Source organism: Lycium ferocissimum, chromosome 2, assembly GCF_029784015.1.
Source record: "Lycium ferocissimum isolate CSIRO_LF1 chromosome 2, AGI_CSIRO_Lferr_CH_V1, whole genome shotgun sequence".
In the NCBI taxonomy this organism is placed as follows: Eukaryota; Viridiplantae; Streptophyta; class Magnoliopsida; order Solanales; family Solanaceae; genus Lycium; species Lycium ferocissimum.
Genome location: NC_081343.1, coordinates 40748167 through 40770041, shown reverse-complemented (window position 1 = coordinate 40770041; position 21875 = coordinate 40748167). Strand labels below are relative to the sequence as shown.

Below are 21875 nucleotides of genomic sequence, written 5' to 3'. Positions count from 1 at the left end.
TACTTCTTTCGTACTTCCCCCCTTTCTTCGGGGGCTGCGTTTCATGCCGCGTAAGTACAGACACTCGGTTGGGTGATCCTCCGGTTTAGGCTTCCCATTCTGCTATTTTGGAGTGCTCCCCTCGATCCGGAGCCCACATTTGGTATATATGTTTTGCTATGTATATTTCTGTACATTTGTGACTGCTTGGGTACGGCGGGGCCCTGTCCCGTCATATGTTCGTATGTTTCGTTCGTTTGTAGAGGCACGTAGTCATATTTGTGGGTCATGGGTCCGGTTTGTTCGTATGTGAGTACGTTTTTGCGCCCTTAAGCGGCCCCGCATGTTACTATGGCCTATATGGCCCACATGTTTGTATGTATGCGTATGTCTGGGCGATGTGCATTCCGCCAGCTTTGATTTTGATATGATGAGTTTGCACGGGCGACCGCGTGGGGTAGCATTCGTTTCAGTATTTGTGTGATGTACGCTATACGTTATCGGTACGAATAATGTCTGTTGAATCTGGATATGTCCTAATATGACAATTTGGTTCGTAAGTTTGTTTGGGTGCCTAAGTAGGGCACCAGTCACGGCCCACGGGGCTGGGTCGTGACAAAAGTGGTATCAGAGCGGTTTGTCCTCGGAATGTCTACAGGCCGTGTCTCGTAGAGTCTTGTTTATCGGTGTGTTGTGCACCACATCTATAAACGGGAGGCTACAGGACATCTAGGATGTTACTTTTTCTTTGGATCTTAGATCGTGCGATAGAGCTGTGCTATTAGGATGACTCTTTTCTGATCGATTGTTATATGTTTCAGTGATGCCTCCGAAGAAGGCAACGGCCGCCCAGAAGGGCAAGGTGGTGGCAGGAGAGACTAGTCGGGCGCCGAGAGTTACACGGGCTCGTGCTCGGACTACGCCCGGTATTGTACTTCAGTCGGAAGGTTCGGCCACTCCACCACCGGGGGGATCGGAGCGGGTCCCTCGGCCCCCGGCTCCCCGGCGGGTGCGAGGACGGGACGTTGAGGAGGCCGTACGGTTGTTGACGACGATAGTGGCGGGACAAGCTCGCGGACGCGGGCGAGAGAGGTAATGATGATGATGACGGGCGTGATAGCCGAGGGTTCGCGATTTCTTGACACCCCCCCCCCCCCCCCCCCCCGAGTTTTTCGGGTCTAAGCCCGACGAGGACCCCCATGATTTCATTCGGCAGATGAGACGCTCATTGGGACTGGTCAGGGCTTCAGAGACCGAGTCCGTTGAGTTAGCCTCGCACAGGTTACGGGATATTGCTCTTAATTGGTATGAGTCCTGGGAGCTATCCAGGGGTGAGGGTGCCCCCCCAGCTACGTGGGACGAGTTCACAGCTGCTTTTCTCCGCCACTTCTTGCCCCCGGAGTTGCGGAGGGCGAGGGTTGATAGATTTTTACAGATAAAGCAGAGGGGTCGGAGTGTTCGTGAGTATAATTTGGAGTTCGATTCCCTGGCCCGATATGCACCTGCCCTAGTAGCAGATATGGCTGACCGGATGCACCGGTACGTGATGGGATTGGATAGCTACTTGGTTGATAGTTGCATGGCGATGGCGGCGCAGACGGACATGGACATCGCCGGTTACAGGCCTATGCACAGGGTATGGAAGACCGGCATAGGGAAGAGCAGCCCAGTAGGGATTATGACAGGAGGCGGCCCAAGAGGGCCAGATCAGCGGGATATTTTGGAGAGTCCCGAGGCGGGCAGCCTCAGCATTCGTCCGGTGGATATTTCCCTCCGTTAGGCCGGGATGCACAGTCTGCTAATAGGCGATTTGATGGCGCAGGACCGTCTGGGACAGACAAGAGTTCCAGAGCCTCAGGTCCTCAGGTGAGTAGAGGTCCCAGTCAGACTAGGCCACCTATGCCCCGGTGTTCGTATTGTGGGAGATCGCACCCAGGGGAGTGCTACGGGGCTACAGGGGCTGTTTTCTTGCGGCCGCCAGGGCCATATTATGCGAGATTGTCCGTGGGTGGGCGGTTCTGGTGGTGCGGCACAGCCGACGGGTTCAGTTGCTGGTTCGTCATCTACTCCTTCAGCCATGCGCCCTGCGGGGCGAAGTATGCCAGCACCAGCGGGCCGCGGCAGAGGCCGTGGTGGGGGTTCTGATCTTAGCGGTCCTTCGAACCGCATATATGCTTTGACTAGTCGGCAGGACCCAGAGGCACCACCGAACGCGGACCCAGGTATATTATTAATCTTTTCTTGGCGAGTATGTGTATTGATAGACTTATATTCCATTGTATTACGTGATTTTTCCTCTCCTGTGTGTTGGTAAAAGTAAGGTAAAAATCCGAATCAGTAGAATCATTTGAGATAGCCATATATACAGGCAGAAGTCGAATATAGGGAATTTGGATGGCTAAGACGGTGGACTATATAGACAGGGGGCAAACGACCCCTTTAGATTGAAGTGGGACCCGCTATGGAAGTTTTCCGAAAAAAAAAATGTTAAGACCCCGATTTGTCCTAGAATTACGTAACAAAGGTTGTAGGAGGGAGTGGACGTGACTATCCCAGCATTAAGACACTAAAATTCCTTAAAGTTTCGAGGTTAAGCGTGCTGGGGCCAGAGCAATTCTGGGATGGGTGACCCCCCTGGGAAGTGTGCTAAGGTGACAAATGAAAGATGCATATCTGTGGTAGTATAAATGAATTGGGGTAAGATGTAAGGTAAGGTGAGATGATGTGTTGAGGTAGGACTAGCTACGAAAGTATGGTTGGGGTAGGCGAACCGAAACGTCGGCAGGGGAAGTTTTTATAAATCACTGAAGCATTAATGGAAGTGGTCTGATTTTAACCAAACTTCTGTTTGTTATACTTCTGCGCCTTTGATTTTGATAAGACTCCGTCTATTATACCTCTGTACTTCTGAATCTAATTACAAATCTGTCTGATACTCCTCTGTACGTCCGACTCTGATTACAAATCTGTTTGATACATCCTCGTACGTCTAACTCTGATCACGGATCTGTTCGACATACTCCAATACGATTGATTCTGACTACGGATCTATCCGATATAGTTCAGTATATCTGACTCTGATTATGGTTTGCCCGATATGCTCCTGTGCGTCTGCCTCTGATCACGAATTTGCTTGATATAACGTATGCTATACTTCTGTGCTTCCGATTCCGGATGTGACTCTGTCTGACATATTTCTGATCTTCTGATTCCGATGAAGATTCTCTTCGCCATATATCTTATTTGAGATTGTACGAACCGCTAGACTAATAAGGATTCCGGATAACCCGAATATAGTAACGTCGGGCGAGGATAAAAAGGAGTTAGAGAACGCATGCCCTTACAAGTGTTCCGATCAGATACGAGTATGTAGTTGGCGAGAGGACCTCCCCGGAAACGTTTGTGAGACCTATAAGGCTAATTTAACATTCGAGGACGAATGTTCTTAAGGGGGGGAGGATGTTATATCCGGCATTTTAGCATATTTGGAAAATGCGAAATAATTTCGATTTGTAAAGAATAATGTCATATGTTGATTGGGATTAAGCCATGTGTGTGTTGTTCATGAAAAATAGTGGTGTGGAAATATGGAGGAAGGCCAAGGGCGAAATTGGAATTTTGGAAATGAGTTCCGGGGATTTTAAAAATAAGATCCGTGATGAATTGGGCTAGGAAAAATAAGAGAAAAATTTGAGCCCAAATCAATGGGGTGGCCGGCCAAGCCTTGGCCCAAGCCCATGCATGTGGTGGTCACATGACCACTTAATATAAGGGGATAACCATGCATGAAAATCCATAGAAGTTTCAAGAAATTAAAAGAAAAAAAAAAAAAAAAAGAAAGGAGCATTCGGCTCCAAGGAAGAAGAGAGAAAAAAAAAAGAGAAAATTTCCTAGCCTTCAATCTTGATCCAAAAATCTTGTTCTTCGTGAATTCTTAACAAGTTCAAGACGCTCTTCGACGTGGTACAATTAGTTTGGCGAAAGAGCTACGTTTGCGGCAAGTTGAAATTTGAAGGAAAGGTATGAATTTTATGTTTTGAGTTATGGAACAAGTTTATATGTTATAATGATTAGAATTAGATGAGAACTATGAAAGTGTGGTGTGTGTGCATGGCGTGTGTGTGTGTGTGAAGGATGTGTTTGGCCGTGTGCCATGAAGAATGGAAGAGAAGTGAATTAAATTTTATTTAGTTGTTAGTTGTGTTGTTGTGATGTTTGTGATGAAAAGAGAGGTTTGATGAGTCAAGTTGGTGTTGAAGTTGGTTGTATGTTGTTATGAGAAATTTATGTGATTTTTATATAGTCTTTATATAATGAGGAAAGTAAGATCTTAGATGTGAATTATGATTATGAATTATGAAATTGGAAGATGGAAAAATGTTATGAATATGCATGTTGAAGATTAGGGGTTTTGGATGAATTATGGGTTTGATGGAAAACTTGTGTATCGTAAAGAATAATGAGAAATGTGTCCGAAATATGTTTGAATAACCTTGAGTTAGCAAGTGAATATGAGAATAATGATATTAGTTGGATATTGTGAAGTTGGAATGGAATTTGTTGCCTTATGTAGAAAAGAAGACTATTTATCTTATAGCGTGTTTTGTGACGATTATTGATATTCTTGGTATTGTTGTGTTGTGGTTGTTGATATTTTGGGCCGAGACGATTCTCGGGGATGTGGAATTTATAGGGGGAATGCTGCCGAAATTTCGGTAGACAAGTATGGATTTAAGTTGAATTCATAAAAGCTGGAAACTCACATTTGGTAACAATGACCATTTGTAGATTTTTGACGAAACGGGAGTCGAAATTGACGAGCGTAAAGCATAATTAAGGTATGTAAAGCCTACCTTTTCTTCATTTGGCATGTCCTAGTCATACTAGGTTAAGATCGGAACCTCGGGGATAATTCTGCTCTTGGAAATTCGAGTCTGATTCTGAGTACTATTCATTCAGCGCATTTGAACTACAATCTTGCATTTGGTTGAAAGAATGCTTAAACCTCCATAACTTCCGCAAATGTATCCGAATCGCTTTGAAACTCTCACAAATGACTTTATGGATCCCAATGTTTGCAATTTATGTCTGCCGCCTCGACTTGACCCGAGGTGGGCCCGTAAGTCCCGAGACTTCCCTTATTTGATTTGTTTGACTCAGTTTCGTATGATATCAAAAGGAAAAGTTTGCCTATGACTCTAAAGTCCGTTCGAAATGTCCTATAATGTTGTTTGAACGTTCATTACTGTGAATGACACTAAGTTTTTCCGAAAACGACCTACGACGTGTTTTTCGAAAAATTGATAAACTAAATGTCCGTAACTTTGATATATTAGTTCTGATTAACTCGATACTCATTTTAAGCCTTTCGAGGCTAATGTAAAGTTATATGAAATTATGTGTCGAGTCTTGGAATTTACTTTTAATATCCATATGGTTTCTGCACTGCTCGTGCCAATGGTTATGATTCCGTTCGCCGGTACCCGGGCCGATTTTGTGATCGTGCGCTTTATGACACATTCGGCAGTATGATGTGTTACGGTTTCCGAGACCTCGCCATAGGGCCGGTTACCGTTTATGGTGTTATGATGTGATATGGCATCTGATATGTTCTGATGATTTGATGTGTGTGATGTTATGATGTGTTCGGAGATGTACGGAGATTTGAAAACTTCTGGAGTATGATGTATTGTGGCACCAGCTTCGGGGGTGACCACGTTCCTGAGCCTTATGCATGATTTTTATTTGCATTCTGTACATTTGCATTCCGCGCGGTGTTTGATCCGTTATTTCGTATTTGTTCTCGTATCTTCGACTCCGGCCATGGTTTGGATTACCGTACCTCCCGCTTTTTACATACCGCACTTCTTTCGTACCGACCCCTTCTTCGGGGTCGCGTGCGTTTCATGCCGCAGTACGTACGCTCGGTTGGGTGATCCTCCCGGTTTAGGCTTCCCATTCTGCTATTTTGGAGTGCTCCCCTCGATCCGGAGCCCACATTTGGTATATATGTTTTGCTATGTATATTCTGTACATTTGTGACTGCTTGGGTACGGCGGGGCCCTGTCCCGTCATATGTTCGTATGTTCTGTTCTGTTTGTAGAGGCCTGTAGTCATATTTGTGGGTCATGGGTCCGGTTTGTTCGTATGTGAGTCTGTTTTGCGCCCTTAAGCGGCCCCGCATGTTACTATGGCCTATATGGCCCACATGTTTGTATGTATGCGTATGTCTGGGCGATGTGCATTCCGTGAGCTTTGATTTTGATATGATGAGTTTGCACGGGCGACCGCTAGGGGTAGCATTCGTTTCGCATTTGTGTGATGTCTCTATATGTTATCGCACGAATAATGTCTAACCCGGATATGTCCTAATATGACAATAAGTCTATTGGGTGCCGGATATGTCCTCGGGTCGTGACAATTTGTCACCCGAACCTATACATCGAGAAATACATCTGTAATTATACTTTCATCATAGTTCCATCAACTTATAAGCACTACTCATTGACCAAAACAACTCCTAAACAATACCAACAACATCAACAACATCCTCAATATTCTACAAGATAAATATGTATGATTTCATCAAAACTTCCTTGCACTTCAATCCATAAGCCAACAACGCCAACACAATAATTATAACTCTTATTCTCATAAATATTCCTAAATCAACATTTATAAAGAGAAATTCACACCTTACCTTCACTAGAATAGAAAGATCTTTAATATCTACTTTGGATCCAAGCCACCTCCAACGCAAAACGAAACTATGATCTCTGGCTATCTTACGTCCGAACCCGATCCAGATTAAACTTGATTTGGGCTAAAATTTGGTGTATGGGAGTTGAGAGAAATTTTCAGAAGATTTGAGAGAGTTTTGGGGTATTTGAATGAAAAAATGAGGGTTGAGCCCCTTTTTATAACGTTCCAGATTCTGCTTTAACCGACCTAAATACTACTCAGTGTAGTCGCGCCACCTTGGGGAGCGTTCGCGCTGAGTTGTCCCCTGTCTCCTCTGCGCGTCCGCACCACCCACAGGCATGTTCGCACCGAGCTAACCCTTGCTTTGACAGCCTGTCTTAAAATGCTTATAATTCTCTATTCCAATGTCGGATCGACACACAGTTTGTTGCGTTGGAAACTAGAATTTCCCGAAATTCAATTTAGACTTTAATTTTGCTTCAAAACTCCTCGTATACCATAAGATATTCGTTCCTCAGGTAGGGCCAAAATTACCCCTCCTATATCCTCCAAAATCCAACAAACTTAATTTGCTTGATTCACTTGCCCTTCAATCCTTCCGCAGCTTATTATATGGACTTAAACCCTCATAAACATAAAATAAGCACATCTAATCTCATGTATCCTTGGAGATAACTCCAATGTCCATACTTAAACGACCAACCCTATGAGTTTTTCGTCACCAAACTACGGGTGTAACATCTTCTCTCTTCCTTTAGAAACATTGCCACCGAATGTTGGAATACTTAAGGGATAATCGTACATTTCAAATTTTTACTAACTTTAGCAATGTATCTTTTTTAATTGGAGAATTGTTTCCACGATCACAACTTCCAATTTATATGTCTACCGTACTCAACGATACATAAACATGCAGTAATTAAAATGATATTTCCCATCACATTGATTCTCATGGGACTAAATATGACCTTTACCTTGCAAGTGATTTGCGGATAAAATAAAATTTTGTAAGGATTCCTCCGGAATAGTATCATCTGTGGCAGGGAATAAATGGGGATACTTAGACCTCATTTCTGCTTCAGCTTCCCACTTTATCTCTTCCCTATCTTTACTCCTCCATAGAGCCTTTACTGAAGCCACCTCTTTGTTTTTGAGCCTGCGGACTTGTCGATCGAGTATAGCAATTCATTTTTCCGTATATGACAGATTTTCTGTAACTTGTATATCATCCACACGTACGATTCTGGAAGGGTCTCCAATACATTTCCTCAGCATGGACACATGGAAAACTGGATGAACCGTATGCGATTCGATGGCGGCTTCCGGTTATAAGCTACCCATTCGCTTTCGCATAATCTTATGGTCACGACATATCGGGGACTGAGCTTCCCTTTCTTACCAAATCGCATCACGCCCTTCATAGGTGATATTTTCAAAAACACTCAATCACCTGCCTAAAACTCCAATTCTTGGCGTCGTACATCTGTATAAGATTTCTGATGACTATGAGTTGTGCGTAACTGTTCCTAGGAGTAAGCTTTACCTTTTTAATAGCTTGATAAACAAAGTCTGGCCCGAATAAGTTTGCTTCTCCGACTTCAAACCATCCGGCAGGAGATATGCACTTTCTGCCATATAAAGCCTTATACGGAGCCATTTTGATGCGGCGTGATCGCTATTGTTATAAGCAAACCTCTATCGTAGAAAAAATGATCATCCAACTCCCTTGGAAATCTAGTACACGGGTTCATAACATATCTTCCAAAGTACGCAGAATTCGCTTAGCCCGGCCTTTGTTGCGGATGAAGCCGATACTAAGATTTGCTCGCAGTCCCAAGGCTTTCCGAAAAGATTTTCTAACTTTTCGTAAATCGAGCGCTTCCGTCCGAAATAATTGACATCGGAATGCCATGAAGACGCACAATCTCCTTAAGATACAGCTTAGCATAGTCTTCAACAGCATAGGTAGTTCTTACTGGCAAAAAATATGCTGATTTACTTAACCTACGAACGATTACCCAAATAGAATCAAATTTGTGACGAGAACGGGGCAATCTCGTGATAAAATTCATATTAATCACTTCCCACTTCCGCGCTGGGATCTCCATTTCTTGTAATAAGCCACTGGACTTCTGATGTTTGATCATTACCTCTTGGCAAGCGGGGCACTGACCTACGAAGTTAGCAATATCTTTCTTCATACCATCCCACCAATAAAAGCCCTTGAGATAATGGTACATCTTGGTGGATCCGGGATGAATAGAATACCGGGAGTAATGAAATTCTAACATTATCCTGTCTCGAAGCCCGGTTACATTTGGATCGCACAAAAGACCTCGATAGTTGAGAATCCCATTTGAATCCAGTTCAAAGGCTGTAATCCGATTTTGTTGCACTACTTCCTTAATGCTAGCTAAAACTGGATCTTCACCCTATTGAGTCTTTACATCCGAGGCAAGAGTCAATTTGGATATATTCTGTAAGGTAATCCTAGTGTCTTTTGAATCAAGTAGGCGAACTCCCAAATTTGCCAAGCGATAAAGCTCTCTAGTCATTTCCAACTTTTTCACTGGCATATACAATAGGCTACCCATTGACTTGCGACTTAGAGCATCAGCAATAACATTAGCTTTACTAGAGTGATACAGAATCTCTGCATCGTAATCCTTTAGCAATTCGAGCCACCTTCGTTGTCTCAAATTAAGTTCTTTTTGCTTGAATATATATTGAAGGCTTTTATGGTCTGTGTAGATATCAACATGGACTCCATATAAGTAATGCCGCCATATCTTCACAGCGTGATCACCACGGCCAATTCCAGATCGTGGGTTGGATGATTTTGCTCATGTTTCCGTAACTGTCGAGAGGCATCAGCGATCACCTTACCATTTTGCATCAGTAAACATCACAGACCTGTGCATGACGTATCACAATATACGGTATAACCCTCGGTGCCCTCTGGATGCTTAAGAATCGGAGTGGATGTCAACTTATCTTTCAATTTCTGGAAACTCTGCTCGCACGCTTCTGACCATTGAAACTTGGCCCCTTTATGAGTTAATTTTGTAAGGGGAGCTGCAATGGAAGAAAATCCTTCTACAAATCTTCGATAATACCCAGCAAGGCCCAAGAAACTTTGGACTTCCGAAGCGGTCGTTGGTCGGGGCCAATTCTTAACGGCCTCGATCTTCTGATCGTCAACTTTTATACCTTTATCGGACACGATATGGCCTAGGAAAGCCACCAAAGTTAGCCAAAATTCACATTTGGAAAATTTGGCATACAGCCTTTGATCTCGCAATGTTTGCAACACCTTTCGGAGGTGATCCGCATGTTCCATCTCTGAACGAGAATATACCAAGATATTATCAATGAACACACAAAAACATCCATGAAGGGTCGGAATTCTGTATTCATCAATGCCATAAATGCCACAGGAGCATTGGTCAATCCAAAAGACATAACTAAGAATTCAAAGTGCCCATATCTCATTTGGAAAGCTGTCTTTGGAATGTCTTCCCCTTTCACTGGTAATTGATTATGCCCTGACCTTAAGTCAATCTTTGAGAAGCATTTAGTGCCCTGTAGTTGGTAAAAAAAAAATCATCAATTCTAGGCAACAAATATTTGTTTTTAATAGTCACCTTATTTAATTGCCGATAGTCAATACACATTCTTAGGGGGCCATCCTTCGCGCCCTGCAATACATCGGTGCTCCCCGCTAGAGACGTCTTTGGGCCTAATGAAGCCCTTATCTAGCAAGTCCTGGAATTGCACCTTTAATTCCCGCAACTCAGCAGGAGACATATGATAAGGGGGAATAGAAATGGGTTGAGTGTCCAGATACACGTCGATAGCAAATTCAATTTCCCTTTCGGGAGGGAGACCTGGTAATTCATTGGGGAATACATCCTGAAATTCATTAACTACAGGAACGGATTATAAAGTTGGCGATTCGGCTTCAGTGCTCCTAACTCGAACCAAATGATAAATATAACCTTTGAAAATCATTTTCCGTGCCTTAAGGTAGGAAATAAACCTATCCTTTGGAGCTGGAGTATTGCCCTTCCATTTGAGAACCGGCTCACTTGAAAACTGAAATTTCACAGTTTTGGACTAACATTCCAAATTGGCATAGCAAAAGGCTAGCCAATCCATACCCATGATAGCCTCAAATTCCACCATTTCTAACTCCACTGCATCAACAAAAGTTTCACGACTACATATCGTAACCTTGCACTTCATGAATTCGTCTCGCAAAGATTTTAACCACGATTTATTTCAAAGCACGTATGGTTATGATTTTATTGGCATGAGATATTATGGAGATTGGGATTAACAGTGGATTATGGAAGGCTAGACAACTTATGAAAAATTTGGGGTCAAAAATTAGTTTTTAAAAGTTGGGATTTCATGACACAAAATTTGCCATGTGGCCGGCCACCTAAGGTGTGGGCCATGGCCACATGGATGTATATCATGTGTGTATATTAAGATGATAAGGAGCAATATCTTTCATCTTCCAAAACAAGAAACTTCAAGAAAACTTGAGAAAGAAAAAGAGAAGAGCCATACGGCTATCTCCTCTAGCCGAACCAATCAAAGAGAAAAAATTGAAGAAAAATATTTGCTTCAAGCCTTTCAACTCCTTAGAAGATGCTTAACAACATGGAGGGGTTGTTGGAGTAGTAGGAACAAGGATTAGTTCAAAGCAAACTCTAGCCAACTTGAAGAGTCAATTGAAAGAGGTATGGTTTAATCTTATTTTTCATATGTTATAGATGATTTGTATGTGTTGTGGAGCATGGAAATGAATGAGAATCATGGAAATATGGAAGTTAAAGTTGTGGCCGTGTGGGTATGTTTGGACCGTGTGCATGTGTGGTGTTGTGTAAGGGTGGTGAGTTGATGAACTTAACATGTTTGTGTGTAGTTGTAATGTGTAGAAAATGAATAAAATTCATGAGATTGTGTATGTTGGTGTTTGGCCGTGACTAGGGCTGCTTGTTATGCTAGAAATGAGCTAATGTTACCTAGTAATTTGGTTGTCGTTGTTATGGATTTTATGGTGTAAAATGAAGTTCAATGATCCAAGTTGAAGATTGAAACCGTGTGGGCTGATTCGAGGTATAATGTAATCTTAATGTGGTTTCTTGAATTTGTGAAAATAATGTTGCTAAAGTGTGACTTAGTGGTGTAGTTATGAATTTAGAAAGAAGGGAATGTGTTCATGTTGTGTGGTCGGATTGGAGAAGCTTCGGATAGAATGATGCTTTTGTTGGAGAGTTTGAATTATTGTGTAAGTTGTTTAAAGTATTATTGAATGTGGTTTGAATGGTTTTGAATGTATGAACTTGAGTTGAATATAAATGAATATTGTTGAAATTGTGTAGAAAGGGATTATTAATGTTAGAATGCATTTGGGGATTGAGTATTGATATTGTTATAATGTTTGTTGGTTTGGTTGCTGTTGATCTAGCCGAGTTAGATTCTCGGGGATGGTATACTTACAGGGGAGATGCTGTCGAAATTTCTACAGACAAGCATTATTTCCAACTTTGCATTCTTAAGGCTTATAAATGACATTTGGTACTTATGACCAATTGTAGATTCTGAAGCAAACGGGATTTGAGTTTAAGCGAGCATAAGGTGTGTGCAAGGTATGTAAAGCTTGCCCTTTCCTTCTTTTGGCATGTCCTAGCCCTACTAGGCTAAGATCGGAACCTCGGGGATAATTCCGCTCTCGGAAATCCGAGTTTGATTTTGCATACTATTCATTCAGCGCAATTGAATTATAACCCTTATATTGGATCAAAAGAATGTTTAAACCTTTGTAACTGTTGTAAACGTGTCTGGATCGCTCCGAAACTTTTATGGATGGCTTTAGGTAGCCTAATGTTTGTAATTTATGTCCGCCGCCTCGGCTCGACCTGAGGTGGGGCCCACGCATCCCGAGATCTCCCACTGTCGCCCTGTTTGGTATATTTGTGTGATTTTGAAAAGAAAACTTTTGGCTATTGCTCCAATTTCTATAAAATAGTTATTTTAACTACCTCATTGAGTTTGATAATACATTTTGACCCATAACAACGATTTCAGAAGATTGTGACTATTGTATACTAATTCCGATAAACCTGACTTGACTATTGACTTGCTTTAAAAAAAAAAAATGGTTTACTTTGGTTGTTCTGTTGAGTTTGTAATAAAAGAAATTATATACGTATGGACTACTTATGATTCGGCTCGTGTGTATTGTTATTACCTCTTCGCCGAGTCCCGGCCGGTATGTGTGATATTGTCCGCCGGATACTTGACCGCGGGCTGTGCCATGACGTGGATACTTGGCCGCGGCATGTGTATGTGTGATATCGTCCGCCGGATACTTGACCGCGGGCCTTGATTCATGACATGTATGTATGCCGGATTATATATTTGGACCGCGGTATGTATGTATGTGTAGTTGTGTATAATTATGATACTTATATATTAGATATTAGTTGGGTTCCTGGCCGCGGTATGTGTGTATGATTTGTGTATGTATGACTTGGATGCCAGATGGAGGTACGTTGGTATTTGGACTATTATGCTCGCGTTTGGTACACTTTATTTCGTTTTCTGTATTTTCTGCTTTGCATACTCAGTACATATTCCGTACTGACCCCCTTTCTTCGGGGGCTGCGTTTCATGCCGCGCAGGTACCCACGGATGAGCAGATGATGTTAGCGAGAAGATGTTCCGGGCCGGATTGGCGAGCTCCATTTCCTCCGGAGTCCGCCGAGTCGAATCCGTGTATGGTATTCGGAGTATGTTAGAGGCTTTGCAGACAGTGTCGTGTGTATGAGATGTCCGTTTGTAAACGGCTATGTAAGCCGATGTATTAGTATGCATTGTGTTATGAATTTCATGTGTTACAGATTTGTTATGGTTACAGATTTTATTTGATTTGAAAAAGACGAAAAGTATGTTTGTTTTCCGAAAAAATTTCCTTCTGCATTTTGACGCATTTGTGGGCCCAGTACGATGAGGTGTATTACGAAAGTCTGCGGGTTCGCTCGGCCCTAGGTAAGGGTCGGGTGCCCATCACACCCTATCGGAAATTGGGGTGTGACAAAGTGGTATCAGAGCAGGTCTGTCCTAGGGGTTGTCTGCAAAGTCGTGTCCAGTAGAGTCTTGTTTATGGTGTGTTGCGCGCCACATTTATAAACGAGTGAGGCTACGGGGCATTTAGGATGGTTACTCTTCTTTCATCTCTGAGATCGTGCCATAGAGTCAAGTCATAGGAGATGGGACTCCTTACGCTGATTTGCGATTGCAGCTGAAGAATGACACCGATAGAAGGCCATGATTGATGATGTTGGGAAGTACAAAGCATGCAGGTAAGCACAGGCATGAAAGATATGTGTCAGGTAAGATATTGAAGTATGATTGAGATATAAGCTGAAGACTAAAGGGGGAAAGTAAACAAGAAAGTGTAACAGGTGCCGTTTGAGTTGGGCATACGAGGTATGTTTGTTATTTTTTTGTACAGTTTATGATATTGGGAGCCCTGTGTGGCTGCGATATGATATGATGTGTAACTATGTATATTGGCCCTGTGAGGCCTTGTTGGTATTTCCTGTGCACAGGTTTTGAGAAAGTGAGAAATGCAGAGGAAACTCTGCCGAAATTTTTCTAGAAATAAAGAAAGGAGAATGAGATATGGGTTTGTAATACGACTTGAAAGGTCGTGCCAATGGTAACAGTGAGATTAAGATAAGAGTACAGATGAAGGAATTGTGATGCGTATGAATGTATGGATAAGACAACTTGTGGAATATTGAGGATAAAGTCACTCAGAAAGGGGCCGGAGGTTAAGAAGTGTTACCCTATGAGATTGAGTACGAATGGGGCAATGTGAATGCAATGAAGATTGTTGTGAAAACAAGAAAAGCTCAGTGGGAAAGTGGCCAAAGCTATGATGTGATTTATGTAGTTAGAATATGAAGGTAAGTGCAAAACGGAAAAACAAGCTATGGAATGAGTATGGAAGGGTTTGAGTTAAAGATTAAGAGATGACATGAGAAAATGTGCCTAGCATGTTACAAGTCGAGTAAAGAGAATTACAAAAAGGAAAAGTTTAAATCGAGATTCCTAAGACCCTATACGATTAGTTGAACATTCGAGGACGAATGTTCTAAAGGGGGAAAGGATGTTACACCCCGCACTTTTGTACGTCGGGACATTCCGGACTAGTTGCGGAAAGTTAAGGACAAGAGGATTCCGGGATATGAAGTAAAGATTTTAACCACGATTTATTTCAAAGCACGTATGGTTATGATTTTATTGGCATGAGATATTATGGAGATTGGGATTAACATTGGATTATGGAAGGCTAGACAACTTATGAAAATTTGGGGTCAAAAATTAGTTTTAAAAAGTTGGGATTTCATGACACAAAATTTGCCATGTGGCCGGCCACCTAAGGTGTGGGCCATGGCCACATGGATGTATATCATGTGTGTATATTAAGATGATAAGGAGCAATATCTTTCATCTTCCAAAACAAGAAACTTCAAGAAAACTTGAGAAAGAAAAAGAGAAGAGCCATACGGCTATCTCCTCTAGCCGAACCAATCAAAGAGAAAAATTGAAGAAAAATATTTGCTTCAAGCCTTTCAACTCCTTAGAAGATGCTTAACAACATGGAGGGGTTGTTGGAGTAGTAGGAACAAGGATTAGTTCAAAGCAAACTCTAGCCAACTTGAAGAGTCAATTGAAAGAGGTATGGTTTAATCTTATTTTTCATATGTTATAGATGATTTGTATGTGTTGTGGAGCATGGAAATGAATGAGAATCATGGAAATATGGAAGTTAAAGTTGTGGCCGTGTGGGTATGTTTGGACCGTGTGCATGTGTGGTGTTGTGTAAGGGTGGTGAGTTGATGAACTTAACATGTTTGTGTGTAGTTGTAATGTGTAGAAAATGAATAAAATTCATGAGATTGTGTATGTTGGTGTTTGGCCGTGACTAGGGCTGCTTGTTATGCTAGAAATGAGCTAATGTTACCTAGTAATTTGGTTGTCGTTGTTATGGATTTTATGGTGTAAAATGAAGTTTAATGATCCAAGTTGAAGATTGAAACCGTGTGGGCTGATTCGAGGCATAATGTAATCTTAATGTGGTTTCTTGAATTTGTGAAAATAATGTTGCTAAAGTGTGACTTAGTGGTGTAGTTATGAATTTAGAAAGAAGGAATATGTTCATGTTGTGTGGTCGGATTGGAGAAGCTTCGGATAGAATGATGCTTTTGTTGGAGAGTTTGAATTATTGTGTAAGTTGTTTAAAGTATTATTGAATGTGGTTTGAATGGTTTTGAATGTATGAACTTGAGTTGAATATAAATGAATATTGACTTATGTAGAAAGGGATTATTAATGTTAGAATGCATTTGGGGATTGAGTATTGATATTGTTATAATGTTTGTTGGTTTGGTTGTTGTTGTTATTAGCCGAGTTTAATTCTCGGGGTGTCGTATGTATAGGGGAGATGCTTTGCCGAAATTTCTTATAAAAGCATTATTTCCAAAGATTGGAAAGTGCATTCTTAAGGCTTATAAATGACATTTGGTACTTATGACCAATTGTAGATTTCGAAGAAACGGGATTTGAGTTTAGCGAGCATAAGGTGTGTGCAAGGTATGTAAAGCTTGCCCTTTCTTCCTTTTGGCATGTCCTAGCCCTACTAGGCTAAGATCGGAACCTCGGGGATAATTCCGCTCTTGGAAATCCGAGTTTGATTTTGCATACTATTCATTCAGCGCAATTGAATTATAATCCTTATATTTGATCAAAAGGATGTTTAAATCTTTGTAACTGTTGTAAACGTGTCTGGATCGCTCCGAAACTTTTATGGTTGGCTTTAGGTAGCCTAATGTTTGTAATTTATGTCCGCCGCCTCGGCTCGACCTGAGGTGGGGCCCATGCATCCCGAGATCTCCCAATGTCGCCCTGTTTGGTATATTTGTGTGATTTTGAAAAGAAAACTTTTGACTATTGCTCCAATTACTATAAAATAGTTATTTTAACTACCTCATTGAGTTAATAATACATTTTGACCCATAACAATGATTTCAGAAGATTGTGACTATTGTATACTAATTCCGATAAACCTGACTTGACTATTGACTTGCTTTAAAAAAAAAATGGTTTACTTTGGTTGTTCTGTTGAGTTTGTAATAAAAGAAATTATATACGTATGGCTACTTATGATTCGGCTCGTGTGTATTGTTATTGCCTCTTTCGCCGAGTCCCGGGCCGGTATGTGTGATATTGTCCGCTGGATACTTGACCGCGGGCTGTGCCATGACCGCTGGATACTTGGCCGCGGATGTGTGTATGTGTGATATCGTCCATTGGATACTTGACCGCGGGACGTGACATGACCGCTCGGATTCTTGCTTGTATATTTATATATTTCGACGGTATGTATGTATGTGTAGTTGTGTATAATTATGATATTAGCCGCTGGGTTCCTGGCCGCGGTATGTGTGTATGATTTGTGTATGTATGACTTGGATGCTAGATGGAGGTACGTTGGTATTTGGACTATTATGCTCGCGTTTGGTACACTTTATTTCGTTTTCTGCATTTTCTGCTTTGCATGCTCAGTACATATTCCGTACTGACCCCCTTTCTTCGGGGGCTGCGTTTCATGCCGCGCAGGTACCCACAGATGAGCAGATGATGTTAGCAGAAGATGTTCATTTGGATTGGCGAGCTCCATTTCCTCGGAGTCTTTTGCCGAGTCGAGAATCTTGTGTATGGTATTCGGAGTATGTTAGAGGCTTTGCGGACGAGTGTCGTGTGTATGAGATGTCCGTTTGTAAACGGCTATATAAGCCGATGTATTAGTATGCATTGTGTTATGAATTTCATGTGTTCTGATTTGTTATAGTTCTGATTTTATTTGATTTGAAAAAGACGAAAAGTATGTTTGTTTTCCGAAAAAAATTTCCTTCGCATTTTGACGCGTTTGTGGGCTCGGTGCGATGAGGTGTATTACGAAAGTACGCGGGTTCGCTCGAGGTAAGGGTCGGGTGTATTGGGGTGTGACGAAAGATTTCGCGATCCGCTGCCGAATTTATTCCAATTCAGGCTACGATCGAATCGGTATTGATGCAACGGGAACGTGACACCTGACCTCTTCCCTGCCTCTACCGACCGGAACTGAAGAACCTTGCCGGGGAGGGTGAACGAGAAGATGAGGCCCTCGCGATTGAACGCCCCGTGCTCGGGCCTCCTCTATCGCGTAGATGGACGATTTCCCATAACATGACCGTGCCCACGGGAGTAACACCCCCATACCCCAGCGGACCGGCCAAAGTGGCCACTACGACCCCTCGATCACAACGGGGTAGTGGGGGCCTTGCCTGGCTTGATTCCTCCCTATAAAAGGGAACTGGCACTCTCGAACTCTATCTCGGTCCAGAAAAAGTGGGTAGGTCATAACGCTGCCTCAAAAATCAAGAGGGGGCACTAACTGTTGAAAGAGCTGATCTTCTATAAGAATAAGGCCTATCACCTTCCTGATAAGCACCTGAATATCCCGCAGATCTGTCCCGCTTATAATGGCCTCTATTCACGTCTTGCTAGATCCACTGCTGCCGTTCAAGGTCCTCTAAATTTTGAGCATATGCCTGGGTGCTAGAAATATCCATGCCACCCTGTAGTGAGGCTGTCATACAATCCTTAATCACGTGAGGCCCAAGTCCAGTCACAAAACGGTGTACCGTATCTTCCATGTCAGCCACCATCTTCGGAGCATATCTAGCCACGGAGTTGAACTTCAAACTATACTCCGGGACGCTCATATTTTTCTAGCGAAGCAATAAAAACTCATCAGACCTAGCTCGGCGAACCTCAACAGGCAGATAATGATCTAGAAAGGCCCTGGTGAATTCGGACCATACCTACGGAGGTGCATCCTCGCCCTCTCGATTCGCGTGACTCATACTATCTCGCGCCACATCCCTACGTCTTATAAGAAGCGAGCTCCATTGATTCTGTATCAGAAGCATGCATTACCTTCAAGGCGTGACCTATTCGATCTACAAAGTTCTGAGGATCATCCTTCGGGTTTGTCCCCGCAAAAATCAGAGAGCCCAAAGTAAGAAAGTCACGCACGCGGAACCAACAGCTCCGTCCGTGCGGCCGCCGCTGAGTCTGGGTAGCCACCAATCTAGTCAATAGCTGGACTGTATTTCGCAAGTCCTGATCGAAAACAGCAGGGGGAGGAGCTGGAGGCTGAGGGGCCGGAGCTCTATTATACTCTTCAGCAACTAATGGAGTAGAGGTGGCATGCGAGGGGGTAGCGCTCTAGGCCTCATCATGCCCTAACTCAGATGGGGATATTTGGCTCGGGCCTTCCCCCGCCACGCCCCGTACTTTGCTGGACTTCTTCTTTCTCCGAGCCTTCGCTGAAATTTAAATAGGAAAAGATTAGATAATGTCGTCTTTACTTGGCTCTGGCGCACGATCTAGATCATGAAAAAAAGCATCTTCCTAAATTCCTTGTAGCCTCCTGGCTGTAGATATGGTGCACGACATACCGATAACCAGGACTCTACTGGACACGGCTCATAGAAATCCCTAGGACTAAACTGCTCTGATACCAATTTGTCACACCCCGACGAGGAGTATGACGGGCTCCGCCCCGTAGGTCGGAAACCACCTTACTTAATAGTTACTTTGAACATCATATACCATAATTCAAAGAACACCTGCACATAGAAAAGGCCCAACATAGATTTGCCCGATAATCCAACATCTCTGTACATATGCGAACCGGCAAGGTCGCTACGACATCACGAGTATCATAAAGCCAACAAGGCTAACAGTAAAGCATCACAGACCAAAACAATGCCAACATGGCCATATACAATACTTACATACCCCAGTACGAGCCTCAAAGAGTGCACATGTGAACATATATTACACTAGTAGAAAAATACCAAAAGACAGCAAGTCCGGAAAAGTGGCACTTGCTAACACCGCTAAAGCTGGAAAATCGTACTGTGGTCACTCCTAAATAACCCTGTCAGAACCTGCAGCGCAAAATGCGCATGTCCCGTGCAACGGGACGGCAGTACGGATAAAAGTGCTGAGCATGTAAGGCTGGAATCAATAACATAAGTAAGACGGGGATATAAAGAGAATAGAAGTAACTTGCCATATGAGAACGTACAATATGCAATGCATGAGTTTAAAATCATATGAAAGTATGTACATATATATAAACAGAATCATTATCGTAATGTACCCGGCCTTTTCAGGACTCGGTGTATAATGTACCCGGCCCTTCCGGGACTCGGTGTGTAACGTACCCGGCCTTTTCAGGACTCAGTGTGTAATACCAACTGATCAGTGGTTGTACAATAGGTGTCGTACCCGGCCAACTATGGCGCGGCTCGGTGTAGTAAATTAGTGCATACATATATATATACAATGCATAATAAGCCAATGAAGTAACAACTGTCTTTCGGAGTGACATAAGGTCGTAGACTCCGAAGGAATTATGGAGTTCGTATCAAATCCAAGGAAATAACTTGATGATTGTAAGCATGATAGTATGGTAAGAATCAATCGAATAATTAAGGCTTTAAGATTTGAAACACGTAGCACAGGAATGGAGTGAATTTATTATGGAACGCTCAGGTTCATATTCTAGTTGGGTTCGTGCCAAAGAAAGAGAGACACAAACACCTTACATACCTTATCTGTCACGCCACCACTTAAGGAATCCCTTACTCCGATGCCTGCCCTTCACCCGAACCTATACATCAAGAAATACATCTTTAATCATACTTCCATTATATTTCCATCAACTTATAAGCACTACTCATTGAAGACTAATTTAGGTTACAAAATTTGGGCAGCATCTCTCCTACATTATCCACTTCATCCAAATACCAAAACAACTCCCAAACAATACCAACAATATCAACAACATCCTCAATATTCTACAAGATAAATATGTATAATTTTATCAAAACTTCCTTCAGACTTCAATCCATAAGCCAACAACACCAACACAATAATTATAACTCTTATTCTTATAAATATTCCTATATCAACATTAATAAACAGAAATTCACACCTTACCTTCACTAGAATAGGAAGATCTTCAATATCTACTTTGGATCCAAGCCACCTCCAACGCAAAACGAAACTATGATCGTAGTTATATATATGCTGTCCAAACCTGAATCCGGAGATTAAACTTGATTTGGGCTAAACTTTGGTGTATGGGAGTTGAGAGAAATTTTGAGAAGATTTGAGAGAGTTTTGGGGTATTTGAATGAAAAAAATGAGGGGTGAGCCCCCTTTTATAACGTTCCAGATTCTGCCTTAGCCGACCTAAATATTACTCAGCGCGTTCGCGCCACCTTGGGGTGCGTTGGCGCTGAGTTGTCCCCTATCTCCTCTACGCGCTCGCGCCACTCACAGGCGCGTTTGCACAGAGCTAACCCCTGCTCTGGCAGCCTGTCTTAAAATGCTCATAATTCTCTATTCCGATGTCAGATCGACACACGGTTGTTGCGTTGGAAACTAGACTTCCCGAACTTCAATTTAGGCTTTTATTTCACTTCAAAACTCTTCGTATACCATAAGATATTCCTTCAAGTAGGGCAAAAATTACCCCTCTTATATCCTCAAAAATCTAACAAACTTAATTTCCTTGATTTACTTGCCCTCCAATCCTTCTGCAGCTTATTATATGGACTTAAACCCTCATAAACATAAAATAAGCACATCTAATCTCATGTATCCTTAGAGATAACTCCAATGCCCGTACTTAAAACAGCCAACTCCTACGAGTTTCAATGTACCAAACTACGGGGTGTAACAACATGTACTCCGGAAGGAAGCATAGACGTGTCGGTAGCACAACCTAAGATGACTCGCAAAGTCTAAGTTCTAATCATCTAGGATCTTTGCCCAACAGATAGACGAGTCCACGCACTCACTCAATCCACAATTCCAGGACAAACATCAGATATCGGACTCTCACGTCACTCTCATCAAAAACCAAACTTAGCTCATCACAGTGTTTCATCAAGTACCAACAATGTATAAACAGTGTCACGACCCGACTAGGGCCGCGGCTGGTACCCGAGGCTGACCACCGAGCACCACTCATTCTATGTCTTATCCGC

At 42.5% G+C, this 21875-nt stretch overlaps 1 protein-coding gene across 1 annotated transcript in view; it reads right to left on the bottom strand.

Annotated features, from left to right (window-relative positions):
* LOC132037578 (uncharacterized) overlaps positions 1-21875 on the bottom strand; it is a 47490-nt gene that overhangs the window by 24006 nt on the left and 1609 nt on the right. The gene's annotated exons all lie outside the window — the stretch shown is intronic.